Source organism: Antedon mediterranea, chromosome 4 (genome assembly GCF_964355755.1).
Source record: "Antedon mediterranea chromosome 4, ecAntMedi1.1, whole genome shotgun sequence".
Taxonomy (NCBI): Eukaryota; Metazoa; Echinodermata; class Crinoidea; order Comatulida; family Antedonidae; genus Antedon; species Antedon mediterranea.
In genome coordinates, this window is record NC_092673.1 from 7085076 (window position 1) to 7110554 (window position 25479).

General features: G+C 37.2%; 1 long non-coding RNA gene across 1 annotated transcript; it reads left to right on the forward strand.

The window, feature by feature from the left end:
- Positions 1 to 23092: 23092 nt before the first annotated feature.
- LOC140048050 (uncharacterized) lies at positions 23093 to 24570 on the forward strand. Its single transcript, XR_011845040.1, has 3 exons — positions 23093 to 23242; positions 23330 to 23368; positions 24282 to 24570. It is a non-coding gene; the product is annotated as an uncharacterized lncRNA (long non-coding RNA).
- The last annotated feature ends 909 nt before the right edge of the window (positions 24571 to 25479 follow it).

The following is a 25479-nucleotide window of genomic DNA, read 5'->3' on the forward strand; positions in this document are numbered from 1 at the left end:
GTAATTATAATTTTAACAAAACAAACATTATAAGACGGCTTCTTAACGTTTTTATTAATTAATACTGTAATTACAAATAAATAATATAAACGTCGTAGTGATGTATCGTTACATGTACTTTACTATTTCAATCGACTATGGTGACAGCGTCAACAAAGTATTAAATCGCACTGTTTTACTGTTTTAAGTGGTATATTATTTGTAAAACATGAAAACAATTAATATTTCGTTACTTAAATGGATAAAAATATGTTTAAAAATTGTTCCTCTTTGCACCCATCCTCTTCCACATTCCTCAACCCTAAGAAAGTTTTAGCGTACGACGCAAAAAAATGGAAAGATATACTAGGAGTTTCAATCTAAGATTTGGAGGCATCCTAGAAAAGGGAGGAGAATATCAAATTTAATAGATAAGGAACTTGACTTAGCAGGCGTTACCATAGAAAACGCACAAAGACGGGTAGGCCTAAAACCAGATTGCTAACAACAGTACCCAGACACATAATAGCGAAATTTCTATACAGGCCGCAAAGGTTCTCTATCCTATTAAAGGCTAAAAAAAAAAAGAAAAAAAGCTTTTATGTCATGGAAGACCTACCCCTATCTGATGTGAAAAAAAAACATCATCAGTCCTAATGACGTAATCAGAATGTAATTTGAATAACTCTTCAAGTATTTATCGCGCATTGACACGTAGGCCTATATAACCGTATATTCTATTTTTAGAAGGCCTAGTAGACGTGTGCATAAACGAAAACCCTGGTTATATTGGACCATCATGGACCTGATTATTTGGCGGAGCAAAGAAGCAAAGAAGCAAAGAAATTGACTATTTATTTATTTATTTATAAGACTTATCTTGTATTGAACTTGCATATCATTTTCTTTATTCATATTTTTATTAATTTTGTATATTTATTTATTAATTTTTTCATTTTTCTTATTATTATTATAACATCGTTTTAAAATTTAAATGTCAGTAAAATCATGAAAATGATCACCTATAATTCGTCAAAGTGACGATTTAGATTTATTAAAACTTTATTAAAGTATCATAACATCTCTCTTTAATATAGACATTCGCTCAATTTCACTGGAGACGGTTAATCGAAAGATTTACTATATCAGTAATGTGGAAGCATCACTTATGAGGGCAAACTTAGACGGCTCAAGTGGTGAAACAATTAAGGCGTCTATTGCAACACCAACGTCCCAGACCAGAGGTTTAGTCGTCAGTGTGGAACATGAGTAATTATATACTGAAATATTTTATCTAAAGCACTCTCTATACACTATAAAACTGTATGTGACAAAAACGTGTGATGTGCCCAAATAATTTGGTAGTGATATGCCCAAATATGGTAGTAATATGACACCATCATGTCCATATGTGGGCACATACACTTTGATAGTGTAGACAGAGCTTTATCCAATATGTAATTTAATTCAAGCAGAATGAGTAGCCGAATGGTACATGTATCACATATGACGCTGTATTATAGGCAACATCGCCTGACGACCGTTGTAACCGTAGCGTGTATATGCGCCACATGACACATGTTATACTGTACTATACAATTTTCCTATTACTAAACATATATTGCCATGTGGAGACAGTACAGCAGGGAATCAAGTGATAGGCTAAGCGATCTTTTTTTTCTTTGTACATAACACACAGTGGTAAGCAAATACATAACATTACAGTGATTGCATTGCTTTTGGGACGACGGGACATAAATCCGTTATTCCCGTGTATTGTACATACAGTGTACCTAAACTTGGGGGACTTATCAGAGAGAACATGGGATCGTCTCTTTCGATCTTCTATTGTCGGTTTGCAGTTAAGCATGTATACGAATATAAACAATTTTACCTTTACTCCTCTTTTGTTATAATTAATCAAGAAAAGAATGATATATTTTATATGTTTCTACTTTTTCCAGCCTGTGCTTTTATGGAAAAAGACAAAAAGTCATCCGTTTTCAGTTGTCTTCACCGGACAATGAATTACAGTACACCACGACAGACTGGGTTACTGCTGTCGCTGTCGATTTTACAGGTTTCATGTTTTTTTTTTACTTTGAAAGGAAAGAGTATACAGTTAATTGAAATCAGCTAAATTTGAACACAAAACTATTGGGAATGTTTGACATTAAAGCTTGGTTCCCACTAGGACGCAGCGCAAGGACGAATGCTGCAACGCAAGCAAATTAAACAATAACAAGCGATGGATTACTCGAACTACGCTTGTGATTGGTCAATTCACACTTGCGTTGCGTCCTAGTGGGAACCAGGACATAACGTAGCGAAAAAACACACAGCGAAAGTGTTATTGGTCAATATGACTGTGTAAAATGTAATTATTGACTTTAAAACACGGTCAATAAAGATTTGTCAATTGTTTTATTAATAATCAGATATTGTTTTATTATCAGGATTATTTTTCAAGCAATTTTAAAAATAAAGAAAACTATATTTCTCGTTGGTTTTTCCAGATGGGTATTTTTTATTAGTCCCTTTCTTTTGGACACACCTATTCAGAGTACACCTCCATTAAGGAAACATTTCCAACAAAACGAGGGGAAATATATGTTTCAACACTACGGTGACACCCCTATTAAGGGATGGGAGTGTGCGTTGATCCAACACCATAACAATCAACAAATTATTTTATTTATATCGTTATTAATACAAAAATAGAAATTATATCATGGTAATAATTATGATACTTATTTTGGGTCCCAAAGCAGTCCACAATACTTATGATGTGAATTCATATCCGGATTTATCTTTCTTCTAAGCTGAAAAGGTTTATTGGAGCGACAAAGGGCAAAGTCATATAATGATAGCGGCTCTGGATTTTACAAATGTTCAACAATTTGTGAAATTTCCACCATGTGGAGTAGCTCGAGATATAACTCTTTATGCAAATAGTGTCTATTGGATATGCAGAAATGACGGTCTTTATCGAGTCGATAAAGAAACGGGGAACAATATTGAGACACTCAGTGATACATTCGTTAATCCATTTGGAATGTTCATATATGACGGTAAGCCATTATATTATTTTACGTAAAAAAACGATCATATATATCAGAGTTCTAGATTCACCAAGTACATTGTAACTAATCACAACATGTGCACAAATGTGTTATTTTTACGAAAATTATGCCACTTAAACTAGACTAAAGGCCAATTTACATAGACTAGTGGTAACATGTGTAACTGCTCACGATCGAGTGGTCATTACGAGAATTGGTCGATTATGAGAAGCGGTCCCGTTAGAGAGAGGTGTTCTTTCATTTAAGAAATTTGATCACTGAGGGTGGTCTCGTACGATGGAAAGTGGTCACTTTGGGAGGTAGTTTCTTACAAGATGGCCGCTTTTAGGAACACGGTCTCTTACTTAGAGGTGCATAGACTGAGAGCTAAGTAAAGAGATGCATTTGAATATATTTAAATAAAAAGACTCTAAAAAAATAACTCTACGTCTTCTGGCGATAGTAACTACATTAGCTTGTGAGGCAATTGTCGTTACTATATTAGCTTTCGACCGTGCTATGTTAGCCGATGTTGATTTTAACAAGAACTCTTAAGACTATATTAGGCAATACTCGTTTGTGTTCACATATTTTTGACTTGAATTTGTAGAAATTATATCTTTATTACTATCTAATCTGTCCCTACTCAAAACCTAAATTTGTTAGGTGCTTATCGTTATTATAATTGTAAAGAAGAAGGGAGAATAAACAACCGACACTCGCGAAATTGCCTAAACGTGAAGTATTGACAAGACTGTTCGCATAAAAATATGTATTTCGAGTATATTACATTGGCATTGCATATATGATTAACATGTTCAAAAAACTATTTTTCAATCCAACAGATCCATTGTGGGATACAATCGAACTTATGTGTACAACAATTGCAGGTTAGACTTCCATTTTGATAAGCAAATATAATTGAAAAATAAAGTAAAGCTACTGCTTTAAAGTGTTTATGAACATTATGTGATATTAGAAACTATGTATATACAACATTAATGCTAAAGAATATGCCTAATGAAACAAACAAACAAACTGATTTTTTAAACATCATTCTACTAACGAACTTCACAATTTCTTTTTACTGTAGTAACAAGAGATGTAACCACTGACATAACAACAGATGCAACAACAGACACAACAACATATGCAACAACGGACATAACAACAGATGCAACAACGGAAACAACAACAGATGCAACAGCGGACATAACAACAGATGGAACAACAGATGCAACAACGGACATAAAAACGGATGGAACAACAGACACAACAACAGATGGAACAACAGATGCAACAGCGGACACAACAACAGGTGGAACAACAGCCACAACAACGGACACAACAACAGATGCAACAACGGCCATAACAACTGATGCAACAACGGACACAACAACAGATGCAACGATGGACACAACAACAGATGCAACGACGGGCATAACAACAGATGCAACAATGGACACAACAACAGATGCAACAACGGACATAAAAACAGATGCAACAACGGACACAACAACAGATGCAACAACGGAAACAACAACAGATGCAACAGCGGACATAACAACAGATGGAACAACAGATGCAACAACGGACATAAAAACGGATGGAACAACAGACACAACAACAGATGGAACAACAGATGCAACAACGGACACAACTACAGGTGGAACAACAGCCACAACAACGGACACAACAACAGATGCAACAACGGCCATAACAACTGATGCAACAACGGACACAACAACAGATGCAACAACGGGCATAACAACAGATGCAACAATGGACACAACAACAGATGCAACAACGGACACAAAAACCGATGCAACAACGGAAACAACAGACACAACAACCGATGCAAAAACGGGCATAACAACAGATGCAAAAACGGACATAAAAACAGATGCAACAACGGACACAAAAGACACAACAACCGATGCAACAATGGACACAACTACAGATGCAACAACGGACATAACTTATGCAACAACGGACACAACAACAGATGCAACAACGGACACAACAACCGATGCAACAACGGACACAACCACAGGTGCAACAACGGCCATAACAACTTATGCAACAACAGACATAACAACAGATGCAACAACGGAAACAACAACAGATGCAACAGCGGACACAACAACAGATGCAACAACGGCCATAACAACTGATGCAACAACGGACACAACAACAGATGCAACAACGGGCATAACAACAGATGCAACAATGGACACAACAACAGATGCAACAACGGACATAAAAACAGATGCAACAACGGACACAACAGACACAACAACCGATGCAAAAATGGACACAACTACAGATGCAAAAACGGGCATAACAACAGATGTAACAACGGACACAACAACAGACACAGCAATAGATGCAACAACGGACATAACAACAGATGCAACAACGGACACAACAACAGATACAACAACTGAAACAACAACCGATGCAACAACAGACACAACAACCGATGCAACAACGGACTTAACAACATATGCAACAACAGACACAACAGATGCAACAACGGACACAATAACAGACACAACAACCAATGCAACAGCAGAAACAACAACCGATGCAACAACGGACATATCAACAGATACAACAACGGACATAACAGATGCAACAACGGACACAATAATAGACACAACAACAGATGCAAAAACGGACAAAACAACAGATGCAACAACGGACATAACTTATGCAACAACGGACACAACAACAGATGCAACAACGGACACAACAACCGATGCAACAACGGACACAACTACAGGTGCAACAACGGCCATAACAACTGATGCAACAACGGACACAACAACAGATGCAACAACGGACACAACAACAGACACAACAACCGATGCAACTATGGACAAAACTAGAGATGCAAAAACGGCCATAACAACTGATGCAACAACGGACACCACAACAGATGCAACAACGGACATAACAACAGATGCAACAACGGACTCAACAACAGATGCAACAACGGGCATAACAACAGATGCAACAACAGACACTACAATAGATGCAACAACGGACTTAACAACAGATACAACAACGGACACAACAACAGATGCAACAACGGACATAACAACAGATGCAACAACGGACACAACAACAGATGCAACAACGGACACAACAACAGATGCAACAACGGACATAACAGATGCAACAACGGACACAACAACAGATGCAACAACGGACACAACAACAGACACAACAATAGATGCAACAACGGACATAACAACAGATGCAACAATGGACACAACAGACACAACAACCGATGCAACATTGGACAAAACTACAGAGGCAAAAACGGACACAACAACAGATGCAACAACGGCCATAACAACTGATGCAACAACGGACACAGAAACAGATGCAACAACGGACATAACAACAGATGCAACAACGGACACAACAACAGATGCCACAACGGACACAACAACAGATACAACAACGAAAACAACAACAGATACAACAACGGAAACAGCAACCGATGCAACAACAGACACAACAACCGATGCAACAACGGACACAACTACAGATGCAACAACCGACATAGCAGACAAAACAGCCGACGCAACAACAGCCACAACCACCGATGCAACAACGGACACAACAACAGATACAACAACGGACATAACAACGGAAACAACAATAGGTGTAACAACATACGCAACAACAGATAAAACAACGAACACAACAACATATGTAACAACGGACACAACAACAGATGCAACAACGGACATAACAACAGCTGATGTAACAACAGCTGATGCAACAACAGATGCAACAACGGACACAACAACAGATGCAATAACGGACATAACAACAGATGCAACGACGTACATAACAACAGATGCAACAACGGACACAACAACAAATGCAACATCAGACATAACAACAGATGCAACAATGGACACAACAACAGATGCAACAACGGACATAAAAACAGATGCAACAACGGACACAACAGACACAACAACCGATGCAACAATGGACACAACTACAGATGCAAAAACGGGCATAACAACAGATGTAACAACGGACACAACAACAGACACAGCAATAGATGCAACAACGGACATAACAACAGCTGATGTAACAACAGCTGATGCAACAACAGATGCAACAACGGACACAACAACAGATGCAACAACGGACATAACAACAGATGCAACGACGTACATAACAACAGATGCAACAACGGACACAACAACAGATGCAACAACGGACATAACAACAGATACAACAATGGACACAACAGATGCAACAACGGACATAACAACATATGCAACAACGGACATAACAACATATGGACCAACGGAAACAACAACAGACACAACAACGGACATAACAACATATGCAACAACGGACATAACAACATATGCAACAACGGAAACAACAACAGACATAACAACAGATGCAACAACGGACACAACAACAGATGCAACGGACACAACAACAGATGCAACAACGGACATAGCAACATATGCAACAACGGATATAGCAACATATGTAACAACGGACATAACAGACACAACAACGGACATAACAACATATGCAACAACGGACATAACAACATATGCAACAACGGACATAACAACAGATGCAACAACGGACATAACAACAGATGCAACGACGGACATACCAACCGATGCAACATTGGACAAAACTACAGAGCCAAAAACGGACACAACAACAGATGCAACAACGGCCATAACAACAGACGCAACAACGGACACAACAACAGACGCAACAACGGACACAACAACTGATGCAACAACGGACATAATAATAACGGATGCAACAGCGGACAAAACTACAGATGCAACAACGGACAAAACAACAGATGCAACAACGGACACAACAACTGATGCAACAACGGATACAACAACAGACACAACAATAGATGCAACAACGTACACAACAATAGATGCAACAACGGACATAACAACAGATGCAACAACGGACACAACAACTGATGCAACAACGGACACAACAACAGACACAACAATAGATGCAACAACGTACACAACAATAGATGCAACAACGTACACAACAATAGATGCAACAACGGAAATAACAACAGATGCAACAACGGACACAACAACTGATGCAACAACGGACATAACAACAGATGTAACAACGGACACAACAACAAATGCAACATCAGACACAACAACAGATGCAACAACGGAAACAACAACAGATGCAACAACGGACACAACAATAAACACGATCAATCAAGGTAAGCAGTCTGGATTTTACATTATCTTAATGCTCGAACCTAATTACTCTACTGTAAATCTAAGTCACGTAATGAATTCATTTTACAGATTCAACAACAAAAAAACGAGGCTGTGTAGCAACAACAATTGGTAATGCATGTTTTATATGCAAATTAATAGGGTTGTTCGGGAAATTACAACCGCACAAATCATTCAAATCAAAGCCTTCATCATTTTATCTTCATCATCATTCTGATATTCATTCACTTGTATTTATTCGTCAATTTACACATTCGTTATTAAAGTATTTTACTTGTTTTGTTTTGTAATTGTATGTAGATATTATGTGTTTGTTTGTACGCACGTAAACCTCTACAATTTTAAAGTCATCGTCACGATTTTTTGTGGCAAATAATTATGTATATACCAACGCATCATTCCGGAAAATCGATATATTGGTGACGTCACAAAAACTCTAGTTACCATTATCTTTATTTATGGGCCAAATAGTGAATAGCACGCCCTCTCCATTTCCAAATGCTTAATTTATTCATCAATTCATTACGAAACCTATCAATTCTTTCTTTCGTACGTTAATCCAATACGACATTCATTCATATCCAAATATCTCAAATAGCGCATTAGGTTAAATTGGCAATACTAATCGATCTAAAAAGGTGTTGGTGCACAAAAAAACCAATAAAACCAGTACAAGATATTGTCATTGTTAAATTAGCTTTCCGTCTGGTACTTTATTTACTATTTTCAAAGGGTATCTCAGGCTTTAACATTTCCATTGTTTATTATAAAGGCATTTGCAACAACATTGATAATTATTATTATATAATAAACAATATAAATATGTTACACTAGAGGAGCTACCCTTTAAGTCTTTGGGTACTGATATTATGTATCCACATCACTAAACCAGTCATGTCAACTGACAAAGCTATCTATATGATTGTCAGTCAGGTTTAGTGATTTAAAATGTCACATTTGTTTTTAATTTAGCTGTACGGGGCTACTTTAGAAAGGTCAGCGTGAATGGACAAGACGTTTGCCTGTTGGATCAAACCCTTTCTAGCAGAAACGTTAGTAGCGTTATAGACTGTACACTTGTGTGTCTGTCCCATTCATTCTGTAATGGCTTTGTTGTCAGCAATCACCCATACATAATATGTTCATTACTGGACAGGACATTTATTCGAAGAAAAGTAATTTCTATAAATTGTACTACTTATAAAAAGTATTTGAATGTATCAAAGTGAATATCAGGTTTTTTGACTTTGACTATTGAAACAAATACAGTTCGAGAAAAGTTACCATACTGGGATCAGAATAAGAATGTACTCCTCTGGATCATGGAGTGCCGCAGGGATCGACTGTAAGTCCATCATTGTTCACGGCATATACTAAACCAATCTCTGACATAATGCAATCACATCGTGTATCATACCATCTATACGCGGATGATACCCAGATGTATGTCAGTTTTAATCCCAGAAAACCATGTGATTTGAACGCAGCAGTAAGCAGGCTGAATAAATGTATTGACGATGTAAGGAAAGGGATGTGTGTTAACAAGCTAAAATTAAATGACTTTAAAACTGAATTAGTAATATTATGTCCACCGAGGTGTAAGTTTGATAGGACAAATATTGAATTTAGGGTGGGTGAACTCATTATAAATTCCAACAAATCTGCTCGCAATCTCGGGGTTGTATTTGATGAAGGACTTAATATGACTGCCCATGTTAGTTCAATCTGCCGTAGTGTTAACTTAACTGTCTTCGAGGACTAGGAAAAATTCGCAAATATATACTTAACATCATGTTCAAGTTCAAGTTATCTTTTAGCAATGGAGTGGGGTTGATTATGTGTACCGAGGATTGGGGATGGAAGATCAGATGATGGAAACATGGTTCCTCTACACACAGACTTAAAGCCAGAACCTGAGTATCTCCTTGAAGCATTCAGGGGTAACTAGAACTACATGTGGTGAATGCAATGGCATTGCACTGTACTAATACCCGAACAAGAAAGTGATACTGATGACATATTTGTGAGTCCTTTTCTATTTGAAGGATTAAACAATATCATCCCACACGGAGCAATTCAAATAATAATAATTCAAGTACAATATAACAAGAGTCAAAGTTCAAGAATTTAAGAGTCGAATGGCAACTGGCAAAAACGAATTTCTTTTCCAGTTTGTTCTACATGCCGGGCATTGAAAGCGACGCCCATGAGGCATGAGCTCGAAATCACTGAACAAGGCATGGTTAACATTTTTTAGAATAGCTATACTTTTTTCTAGAGTTTGCATGTCACAGAAGGAAGATAAGCTACGAAGTTGACAACCTATTAATTTAGAACTTAAGTTAACAATTCTTTGTAGTGAGTTTCTTTCTTTGACCCTAAGACCAAAAAACCAGCATATAAAGGAAAAAAGTTAAAACGTTCTCAATAAAGGAATTATAAAAAACCATGAGAATTACTTTATCGACATTAAAATGGTTCAGCTTCCTTAACAGATAAAGTCTCTGGTGTCCTCTCTTTACTATTGCCTCTGTATTTAATTCCCAGCTGAGATTGTTCTCAAATATAGTACCTAGGTATTTAAAGGAATGGACAATATCGCTGGTTCGTCATTTGTGAGGGATACCAGAGGGATGCGTCCTTTCTCCTTCCTAAAATCTACAATTATCTCCTTGGTTTTGGTCACATTGAGTTTCAAGTAGGAGTTTCCACAAAATTGGATAAAACCATCTAATGCGGAACCATGACCGTCCTGTGAAGTTTGAAGGAGAGACAGCAAGACAGTGTCGTCAGCAAATTTGAAAAGATGACTATTGTCCTGTTTGCTCCGACAGTCATCCGTGTATATAATATACAGGAGAGGAGAGAAGACGCAACCCTGCGAAGATCAATTACTTGTCATTACGTACATTCGTTGATACTAAAATTATCAACAATCTATCTATAGTAAATCAAATTATCAAGACTCATTAATTAATCAACAATAGTACATACCGCTAATGAATTTCAATTTTCTTCTAGCTAGCATCATTTTTCCTATTTCATGACGATACAATAGGTACAGGAAAAACATTATTTGCACCAAATACTTCCAAAATATAAATATAATATATATAAACATAATTTAGTTTTACGCTATTTTAAGAAAATTTGAGTTTTTGTAAAAGGTCAATGACCTTTTGACCTCTAGTTACGTATAACTGTTGTATTAATTGTTTTTTTTAATGTATATTATTAGTAGGATATATATACTCTACACATTGGTACTAAAGCTATTTAGATATGATTATAAAACAATGGATTATAGGCATAAATGCTATACCCCCTACCCCAAAATTGTTTACATTACATTTGATAAAGAATCAATTTCAATAAGAATAGTACATCATTACTTTTAAAATTCTTCTAGTTAACATCATGTTTCCTATTTTATATATCGATAGGTACAGATAAAACACAATTTTGATTAAATGCATATACAATTATGGCACAATATTACAGTTAATCATTTTTTTAAGGAAAAAAATAAGTTTTTGTAAAAGGTCAATAACCTTTTGACCTCTAGTTATATAAATAAATGTTGTATTTTGTTTTTTTAAATTGCATATTAGAAAGAAATATATATTCTACACATTAATATCAAGATTATTGAGATTGGATTATAAAACCAGAAGTATGGGCATAAATGTTACTCCCTACCCCAAAATATTTATGGAATAAAATCGATCACTATATAGTTGTTGAGATTACCTAAAAAATAATGTGTTCCAATGCTTCAATTTTCGGTGACTTTTAATATGTCATTATAAACTACATTTTGAATGAAAAAATTAATGTTTCGTTACTATTGCAATTTGTGGTGGGTTTACCTCTAAATATCACTAGATTGACTGGACTATTATCATAATTTCTATAATAAATAATAAAATTAATGACGTGATTTCAACAAAAGCACTAATTCGCGTATGTACTGTAATGCGAGTTACAGACGAATAACGCATTTAAAATGTATTCATGACATCTACATATAGGTGACATTTTGTAGCAATAACTTTTCAACCATAAGTAGTATGAGAATTTCAATTAACGTGTCCCATGATATTCTTTGTTCTATCGAAGTTAAATAAATGATTATTTTGATTTTTTTCATGTATAGTTCATACCCTTACAGGAAAATTTACCCTCAAGGTTACCTGATGATGTGCTATGCCCAGAACATGTTTTAAGGCAGAGTTAAAATTTCGATTTTTTCTACAGTATTCATATCCTCTGCCTATGTAGCTCTTTGATTTTTAAAGTTTTCAATAAATTAACTTACTTCCGAGCATTTTAGGGCAAACTGTTGTATTAGACTAAATAGAAATGTATATGTTCCAAACAATTTGACACCAAAAGTAATGCTCTACGACAAATATTTCTTGAGATACGGTAAAGAGATATGAATAGGTCAATAAGAGGTCAATAACCTCACTTCCGGTCATTTTGGGATAAAATATTACATTACACCAAATAAAAATATGCATGTTCTGAACAATTTGGGCCTAATCTTAATTCTCTATGACAAGCCATTACCGAGATATGATAAGACCAGGTCAAAGGTCAAACTGCCAGAAACTGTAGTAGCGGCCATTTTTTGACAAAATTGTCTGTTAGAGCAAATAGGAATGTATATATTGTGAACTATTTGACACCAAAATCGATACTCTACGACAAGCGGTTACAAAGTTATAGACCAATTTAAAATGGCAGCCATTTTGGACGCCATCTTGGATTTCTCGGAGAGCACAAGGAGGATTTTTCGGGACTTTTAGTATGATGTTCCAATCATAGTTCTCGACCTTTCCTGAAAAAATTAGCTTGTTACCAGAAATTTCCGGGTCAAACCCTAATGCTCTTGGACTAATTGGACATACTTAATAAGCATCATGGTCAGGAGACCTGTACATCAGCAGGCGCTGACTACAACTGTACTATTGTGTAAGAGAATATTATGCCAGTGGTTATATAGCGCCACCAGGCTTGCCAATGAAAAATACAAAACGGAACTAGATGATGGATTGGGTGCCGGTGCGATAGATCATACAGCAAACACATCTTTTTGCTTGTTTAGGTTTAAAAAAAGGTGTAGGTAATATAATATTGACAAGATAATAACAGGTCCTTCTGTAAATAATTAAAGCATGACAGCAAACATAACTAACCCTTTCTTGTTTTGGAATAACAGATGAAAAATAAGATGAAGATAATAATATTGGCAAGAACGACTCATAAGGCAACGGAGTTGAGTTTCCATCTTAAATAATTAAAACCTGACAGCAAAAAAAAACACATTTCTTGTTTAGGCTTAACATTTAGAAATCTTAAGAAAGAAAGTCTTAGGACAATTAGGACTACAATTATGATATAACAGGATTCTTTACCGAACGACAGTAACTAAATACGCATACTATTTATCTACCATTTATTTGATGAACGTGCTTGGCAAGATGAACAAAAGAAATGTTCGGGGTACGCATTATTAATTATATTGAATTGCAACATAATTCATTGTTCTTATTTAATGATTGACATTATATAACTTTACAATAAACTGGCATTAAGGTTTATGTTTTCCTCTATTATTAATCGTATGTGAAGCGTGCAATAGCAATAGGTATGGTCATGGTGAAACACAATTGCCAGAGAAAAGCAGGCCGGCGAGAACCGAGAAATCTCAACATACAGGTTTGTGCCAAGAAGTAAGAAGCAACACAAACTTACAAGACATCTGGAAAGATTTGATAAAATGAACAGAGCCGCGTGTCTATCGCCATTATCTATGTTCAAACTCACGTTCAGTTACTTTACTATTTTCATTCTTATCATTACATGTTATTCAGGTAGGTGTTTTCATACTATTATTAATTAAAATTGCACTCATCTATTAGAAGTAAATACACTGTAATCATTATTTGGAATATGTAAACTTAATAATTTATGACACTGTAAATCTACACATTAAACAAATTTCACTGGCCTATTATAAGTAAATATAATGTAATTATTTATCATGGTATACCTAAATAAATTACACTCTCCTATTAGAAGTAAATATACTGTAAATATTCTGAATAGTAATTGTAATAACTATATAAGTTTCTTGGTTCCTAATTTAATGTCGAGTTTACTGTACCGACTGTGAGAAGTATGAGTTGAACTTGATCCACTTATTTATTTTACTGTACACCACCAATTGTCTATTGTAAATAATATTTATTTTAATTCGTGGATATGAATGCTGGTGCCATTGTAAAATAGATTATACCAAAAGTTTGTAAAACGCGTGGCCATTGATATTACTGCTGTTACAGTCGAGTTCTAATCCGCGATATGTGTAAATGAAATAAAATGCATCAACTCTTAAAGCAACAAACAAAACACAAAACTAGATAGACCACAATTTAATTGCAAAAGTAGCAATTAAGATAACAAAGCTCAACCATTGAACATGTTAATCAACAATGTGTGAGCAATATAAGGTCATTTGTATGATTTAGGTAGCAATATATTTTTCATGTCCACATTTGTATTTCATCTATAGGTATATTGCATACACATCACTATTTCTAAGCATAATTAAAAACAAAGCTCTCACAAAAAAACTACAAAATATCAAATAAAACACCACGAAAACACCTAAAATTTATTATATAGTTATAGTATGGTTTTATAATTTTTAAATGTCCGCGCGTATCATCTAATTTCGACTACCAGCACCATTTGCACCTTTTTTGTGTTGATTTCAAATCCGTAATCAGCTGTAGTTATTACTCCAATACTTCACATCTATTCGGCATGTACATGCACGTTGTCACTTTCTGATGCGCACTCTAGATTAATATTCACACAGCCACATTTTTCTTCCACGATTAATGTGTAAATTGTAATAAGAAATAACATAGATTCTATATTTTTGTTTTCCGCTTACCGCTACCGGTCGTCTCTGGAGATTATGACTGAATACCCGATTCTCTGTACTGTTCTATGTTCCCCCCGATATCGCTTGACAAAACAATTAAATAAAAATATGTGAGCAGTGGTCTAGAAAAATCTGTTTATATGGTTTTTTCTCCAAAGACGAAACATGGTGAAGTGGTATCTAATATTATGCTAAATAATGATATATTATCTTACGTCAATGACTTACCAGGACATATTTTACGTTAATAATTAATAATTTGTATTAATCTGCAGTATTGAGCTCTTTGCATTCGAGGTAAAACTGTTAGTAGACGTTTAGTAGACTGTTAAATGTAATTTGTTCAGATCGTTTTGTACTAATATGTACTGTTGTATGTTATGGTGTTAGCACACTGTGAAACTATTAAATCTCTGGAGGTGTGCTTATATAACAACTCATTGGGAATGTTGCTAGGCTTACACTGTAGTGCTAGTAACATGTTTGCCACGAGGAGAATTCCCTCTTTTCACGAGCATGTACGCAAGTGCGTCTATTGTTTTAAAATAAGAGTTTTGAATAGTGGAAGATAATGATCTTCTTAGGTGTACTACGAACTATATATGTTACGATCTTCAAATCTCTTCACTAAATGAGAAAAATCCTATTTTAGTGTGATTTTCCGTTTTGTATTTGTTGTTAATATATGGAATTCTGAAATGAAATCAATCTATTAAAGCCAAATCACACTTATTATTAATTGTCATACTGTTTGTATGCCATGGAAACGAAGGAATCTGTTCTACATACTGTGTTTAGGTATTCGTAAGAGAATTTTGGACAGATGCTATATTAAAAATGAATATTATATTCGCGTGTCTATCGCGACTATCTATGCCCAAGTGTACTTTACTTTATTGTACTATTTTCGTTTTAATTTATACGTGTTATTCAGGTAGGTGTATGTATTTATTATAGTGTTTCAATTAACTATCTGTGTATAACCAGGACAGGACAATGCAATATTAATACTATTATACTGAAACCATGCTAACTATTAATCGTAATAAGTAATTACACTCACATTATCATTACTGGCATTATAAGGCATATACGTTTTTTGCACGATAACGGCCAGTTTAAAAACAAAATACAATATAAAATATATCAAATAATAAGTAAAGATATAACAACAGATGCAACAACGGACACAACAACAGACACAACAACAGATGAAACATTGGACACAACAACAGATGCAACAACGGACACAACAACAGATGCAACAACGGATGCAACAACGGACACAACAACTGATGCAACAACAGATGCAACAACGGACAAAACAACAGATGCAACGACGGACACAACAACAGATGGAACAACGGACATAACAATATATGTAACAACGGACACAACAACATATGCAACAACAGATGCAACAACGGACAAAACAACAGATGCAACGACGTACACAACAACAGATGGAACAACGGACACAACAAAAGATGCAACAACGGAAACAACAACGGACACAACAACATATCTAACAACGGACACAACAACAGATGCAACAACGGGCACAACAACAGATGCAACAACGGGCACAACAACAGATGCAACAACGGACAAAACAACGGACACAACAACAGATTCAACAACGGACACAACAAAAGATGCAACAACGGAAACAACAACGGACACAACAACAGATGCAACAACGGACACAACAAAAGATGCAACAACGGAAACAACAACGGACACAACAACGGACACAACAACAGATGCAACAACGAACATAACAACAGATGCAACAACGAACATAACAACAGATGGAACAACGGAAGAAACAACGGACACAACAACAGATGCAACAACGGACACAACAACAGATGCAACAACGGACAAAACAACGGACACAACAACAGATGCAACAACGAACATAACAACAGATGGAACAACGGACAAAACAACGGACACAACAACAGATGGAACAACGGACACAACAACAGATGCAACAACGGACACAACAACAGATGCAACAACGAACATAACAACAGATGCAACAATGAACATAACAACAGATGGAACAACGGAAGAAACAAAGGACACAACAACAGATGCAACAACGGACAAAACAACGGACACAACAACAGATGCAACAACGAACATAACAATAGATGGAACAACGGACAAAACAACGGACACAACAACAGATGCAACAACGAACATAACAACAGATGGAACAACGGACATAACAACAGATGCAATAACAGATGCAACAACTGACACAACAACAGATGCAACAACGGACACAACAAAAGATGCAACAACGGAAACAACAACGGACACAACAACGGACACAACAACAGATGCAACAACGAACATAACAACAGATGCAACAACGAACATAACAACAGATGGAACAACGGAAGAAACAACGGACACAACAACAGATGCAACAACGGACACAACAACAGATGCAACAACGGACAAAACAACGGACACAACAACAGATGCAACAACGAACATAACAGATGGAACAACGGACAAAACAACGGACACAACAACAGATGGAACAACGGACACAACAACAGATGCAACAACGGACACAACAACAGATGCAACAACGAACATAACAACAGAGGCAACAACGAACCTAACAACAGATGGAACAACGGAAGAAACAAAGGACACAACAACAGATGCAACAACGGACAAAACAACGGACACAACAACAGATGCAACAACGAACATAACAATAGATGGAACAACGGACAAAACAACGGACACAACAACAGATGCAACAACGAACATAACAACAGATGGAACAACGGACATAACAACAGATGCAACAACAGATGCAACAACTGACACAACAACAGATGCAACAACGGACACAACAAAAGATGCAACAACGGAAACAACAACGGACAACACAACGGACACAACAACAGATGCAACAACGAACATAACAACAGATGCAACAACGAACATAACAACAGATGGAACAACGGAAGAAACAACGGACACAACAACAGATGCAACAACGGACACAACAACAGATGCAACAACGGACAAAACAACGGACACAACAACAGATGCAACAACGAACATAACAACAGATGGAACAACGGACAAAACAACGGACACAACAACAGATGCAACAACGAACATAACAACAGATGGAACAACGGACATAACAGATGCAACAACAGATGCAACAATGAACATAACAACAGATGGAACAACGGACAAAACAACGGACACAACAACAGATGCAACAACGAACATAACAACAGATGGAACAACGGACATAACAGATGCAACAACAGATGCAACAACTGACACAACAACAGATGCAACAACGGACACAACAAAAGATGCAACAACGGAAACAACAACGGACACAACAACGGACACAACAACAGATGCAACAACGAACATAACAACAGATGCAACAACGAACATAACAACAGATGGAACAACGGAAGAAACAACGGACACAACAACAGATGCAACAACGGACACAACAACAGATGCAACAACGGACAAAACAACGGACACAACAACAGATGCAACAACGAACATAACAACAGATGGAACAACGGACAAAACAACGGACACAACAACAGATGGAAAAACGGACACAACAACAGATGCAACAACGGACACAACAACAGATGCAACAACGAACATAACAGATGGAACAACGGACATAACAACAGATGCAACAACAGATGCAACAACGGACACAACAACAGATGCAACAACGGACAAAACAACGGACACAACAACAGATGCAACAACGAACATAACAACAGATGGAACAACGGACAAAACAACGGACACAACAACAGATGCAACAACGGACACAACAACAGATGCAACAACGGACAAAACAATGGGCACAACAACAGATGCAACGACGGACACAACAACAGATGCAACAACGGACACAACAAGATATTCAACAACGAAAAAAACAACAACAGATGCAACAACGGACACAACAACATATGCAACGACGTACACAACAACAGATGCAACAACGGACACAACAACAGATGCAACAACGAACATAACAACAGAGGCAACAATGAACCTAACAACAGATGGAACAACGGAAGAAACAAAGGACACAACAACAGATGCAACAACGGACAAAACAACGGACACAACAACAGATGCAACAACGAACATAACAATAGATGGAACAACGGACAAAACAACGGACACAACAACAGATGCAACAACGAACATAACAACAGATGGAACAACGGACATAACAACAGATGCAACAACAGATGCAACAACTGACACAACAACAGATGCAACAACGGACACAACAAAAGATGCAACAACGGAAACAACAACGGACAACACAACGGACACAACAACAGATGCAACAACGAACATAACAACAGATGCAACAACGAACATAACAACATATGGAACAACGGAAGAAACAACGGACACAACAACAGATGCAACAACGGACACAACAACAGATGCAACAACGGACAAAACAACGGACACAACAACAGATGCAACAACGAACATAACAACAGATGGAACAACGGACATAACAGATGCAACAACAGATGCAACAACTGACACAACAACAGATGCAACAACGGACACAACAAAAGATGCAACAACGGAAACAACAACGGACACAACAACGGACACAACAACAGATGCAACAACGAACATAACAACAGATGCAACAACGAACATAACAACAGATGGAACAACAGAAGAAACAACGGACACAACAACAGATGCAACAACGGACAAAACAACAGATGCAACAACAGATGCAACAACGAACATAACAACAGATGGAACAACGGACAAAACAACGGACACAACAACAGATGGAAAAACGGACACAACAACAGATGCAACAACGGACACAACAACAGATGCAACAACGAACATAACAGATGGAACAACGGACATAACAACAGATGCAACAACAGATGCAACAACGGACACAACAACAGATGCAACAACGGACAAAACAACGGACACAACAACAGATGCAACAACGAACATAACAACAGATGGAACAACGGACACAACAAGATATTCAACAACGAAAAAAACAACAACAGATGCAACAACGGACACAACAACATATGCAACGACGTACACAACAACAGATGCAACAACGGACACAACAACAGATGCAACAACGAACATAACAACAGAGGCAACAATGAACCTAACAACAGATGGAACAACGGAAGAAACAAAGGACACAACAACAGATGCAACAACGGACAAAACAACGGACACAACAACGGACACAACAACAGATGGAACAACGGACAAAACAACGGACACAACAACAGATCCAACAACGGGCACAACAACATATGCAACAACAGACATAACAACAGATGGAACAACGGAAGAAACAACGGACACAACAACAGATGCAACAACAGACACAACAAAAGATGCAACAACGGACACAACAACAGATGCAACAACAGATGCAACAACGGACACAACAACCGATGCAACGACGGACACAACAACAGAAGCAACAACAGACAAAACAACAGATGCAACTACGTACACAACAACATATGCAACAACGGACACAACAAAAGAAGCAACAATGGACACAACAACAGATGCGACAACAGACAAAACAACGGACACAACAACAGATGCAACAACGGACACAACAACATATGCAACGATGTACACAGCAACAGATGGAACAACGGACACAATAACAGATGCAACAACGGACACAACAACAGATGCAACAACGGACACAACAACAGATCCAACAATGGGCACAACAACAGATGCAACAACGGACAAAACAACGGATGCAACAACAGACACAACAACAGATGCAACAACAGATGCAACAACGGACACAACAACAGATGCAACAACAGATGCAACAACGGAAACAACAACGGACACAACAACGGACACAACAACAGATGCAACAACGAACATAACAACAGATGGAACAACGGACAAAACAACGGACACAACAACAGATGCAACAACGGACACAACAACATATGCAACAACGGACAAAACAACAGATACAACAACAGACGCAACAACGGGCACAACAACAGATGCAACGACGGACACAACAACAGATGCAACGACGGACACAACAACAGATGCAACAACGGACACAACAACATATTCAACAACGGACACAACAACAGATGCAACAACGGACACAACAACATATGCAACGACGTACACAACAACAGATAGAACAACGGACACAACAACAGATGCAACGACGTACACAACAACAGATGCAACAACAGACACAGCAAAAGATGCAACAACGGACACAACAACAGATGCAACAACAAATGCAACGACGGATACAACAACAGATGCAACGACATACATAACAACAGATGCAACAACAGACACAACAACAGAAGCAACAGACAAAACAACAGATGCAACTACGTACACAACAACAAATGCAACAACGGACACAACAACAGATGCAACAACGGACACAACAACAGATCCAACAACGGACACAACAACAGATGCAACAATGGACAAAACAACAGATGCAACAACAGACACAACAACAGATGCAACAACAGATGCAACCACGGACACAACAACAGATGCAACAACGGGCACAACAGATGCAACGACGTACATAACAACAGATGCAACAACAGACACAACAACCGATGAAACAACGGACACAACAACAGATGCAACAACGGACACAACAACAGAAGCAACAACAGACAAAACAACAGATGCAACAACGGACACAACAGATGCAACAACGGACACAACAACCGATGCAACAACAGACAAAACAACGGACACAGCAACAGATGCAACAACGGACATAACAACAGATGCAACAACGGACATAACAGATGTAACCACGGACACAACAACAAATGTAACAACGGACATAACAACAGATGCAACAACGAACATAACAGATGTAACCACGGACACAACAACATATGCAACGACAGACACAACAGCAGATGCAACAACGTACATAACAACAGATGCAACAACGGACACAGCAACGGATGCGACAACGGACATAACAGATGTAACCACAGACACAACAACAGATGTAACAACGGACATAACAACAGATGCAACAACGGACATAACAGATGTAACCACGGACACAACAACATATGCAAGGACAGACACAACAGCAGATGCAACGACGTACATAACAACAGATGCAACAACAGACACAACAACCAATGCAACAACGGACACAACTACAGATGCAACAACGGACACAACAACAGATGCAACAACGGACACAAAAACAGATGCAACAACGGACACAACAACCGATGCAACAACGGACACAACAACCGATGCAACAACAGACACAACAACAGACACAACAACAGATGCAACGACGTACATAACAACAGATGCAACAACAGATGCAACAACGGACACAACAACAGATGCAACAACGGACACAACAACCGATGCAACAACGGACACAACAACCGATGCAACAACAGACACAACAACAGACACAACAACAGATGCAACGACGTACATAACAACAGATGCAACAACAGATGCAACAACGGACACAACAACAGATGCAACAACGGACACAACAGCAGATGCAACGACGTACATAACAACAGATGCAACAACAGATGCAACAACAGATGCAACGACGTACATAACAACAGATGCAACAACAGATGCAACAACGGACACAACAACAGATGCAACAACGGACACAACAACAGATGCAACAACGGACACAACAACAGATGCAACAACAGACACAACAACGGATGCAACGACGTACACAACAACAGATGCAACAACGGACACAACAACAGATGCAATAACGGACATAACAGATGCAACGACGTACACAACAACAGATGCAACGACGGACATAACATCAAATGCAACAACAGACACAACAATAAACACGATCAATCAAGGTAAGCAGTCTGGATTTTACATTATCTTCATGTTCGAACCAAATTACTGTATTGTAAATTTAAGTCACGTAATGATTCATTTTACAGATTCAACATTAAAACGAGGCTGCGTAGTATCAACAATTGGTAATGATTTTTTTTTATATGCAAATTAATAGGGTTGTTCAGAAAATTACCACCTCACAAATCATTCAATTCACAGATCATTTTCCTTCATTATTATTTTAATCTTCACCATCATTCTTGTATTCGTTTTCTTTTTTTCATCTGATATTCATTCACTTGTATTTATTCGTCAATTTACACATTCGTGTGTTACTTGTTTTGTTTTGTTTTGTATGTAGTTATTATGTGTTTGTATGTTTGTACGCACGTAAACGTCCACAGTTTTAAAGTCATCGTCAAGATTTTTGTTGCAAATAGGCATATACCAAGGCATCATTCCCGTTGATTTTCGATAAAATCGATATATTGGTGACGTCACCAAACTAGATATCTCTAGTTACCATTATCTTTAATATGGGCCGAATAGTGAATAGCATGCCCTCTGGCGCTCTCTGCATTACGAAACCTATACATTTTTCGTTTTGTCCGTTAATCCAATTTGACATCCATTTAAATCAAAATATCTGAACAATCGGTAATATTAAACGATCTAAAAAGGTGTGGAGGCAAAAAAACAATAAAACCTGTATATTATCATTGTTAAGTTAGCTCTCAGTCTGGTACTTCATTTACTATTTCAAAAGGGTAGGCCTATCGTCAGGCTTTCATCCTCATGTTCATTGTTTATTATAATGACATTTGCAACCAAAATTACCTCTTCGTCAGCGTTAAAGCAGGAAAGTTGAGCTTTGAAAGGTTTATTTTATATAATAACAATATGAATGTTATTCCCGGAGTTACCCTTTAAGTCCTGATACAAGATCCGTCACCGATTAATGTATTCATTAAACCCGTCATGTCAACTGACAAATCTATCTATATGATTGTCAGTCAGGTCTAGTGATTTAAAATGTCACATTTGTTTTTTATTTAGCTGTACGGGGCTACTTCAGAAAAGTCAGCGTGGATGGACAAGACGTTTGCCTGTTGGATCAAACCATTTTTAGCAAAAACGTTAGTAACGTTATAGACTGTTCACGCGTGTGTTTGTCCCATTCATTCTGTAATGGCTTTGTTGTCAGCAATCATCCATACTTAATATGTTCATTACTGGACAGGACATTTATTCGAGGAAAAGTAACTTCTATAAATTGTATTACGTATAAAAAGTACTTGAAATAAATATCAGGGTTTTGATGTAATGTGATGTAATTTGAATCAGAAAGCACGCATGCGCACGCTGTACACTTGCAAGTGTCTAGTATTTGCAAAGAACTTATAACAAAGAATCTCCTGTTCGTCCAAAGCGTGTAATAATTTCGAAATGCATTGTAGGAGAAAATAGAGGTTATGGGTGGCGCCATTGTGAGCCATGGAGTAGCACGCCCCTGTAGAGGGGATCTGCTATACTATAGGGGAACGAATTAATGACTGAGCCCTCTATATGAATTAATAGTTTGACCAAGGATCTTATATAAGATCTTTGTTTTGACTTCCTAGTTTGGAGAGGCGCTGTTCCATGCTGTGAAATGGCGTCGTCCAGTTTTACATTTTAACCATGTACTTCCGATACTGTGTTTTAAATGCAACAGGAGATTCTTGTTCTTTGGTAATAGTGACTCCTCGCATCCACAGTACATTCGAGTATAATATTATACAAATAATGAATGTTTATGAGTGCAATGGTACAAATAATGGCACGAGGTGAATGATGAAAGGTTATATCAACGAGACAAAGCCGAGTTGATATAACCTTTCATCATTCACCAAGTGCCATTATTTGTACCATTACACGAATACAAAACATTCATTATTTGTTTTATATAACATCTAGACGTTTTTTTTTCGTACACAAAAATGTTTCAAAAAGTACTATTTAACGATCGTTGAATAGTGCGTACTATTGCACGCCATGTGACCCACATTCGTCCAATCAAATGACAGGAATTTATATAGGTGTTATATAAAGTGGTTTATTTATACCGTCACTTGTCACACGAACCGGCGAATCATCAATTTGGCGCGACATTGTTTTTTTGTATATTTCGAAAGTATTTATTCTAAAGAACAATTTATGCAAATATCAACTGCGTATCTTATTTCATTAATAAATTATTTAAATTATAATTTGG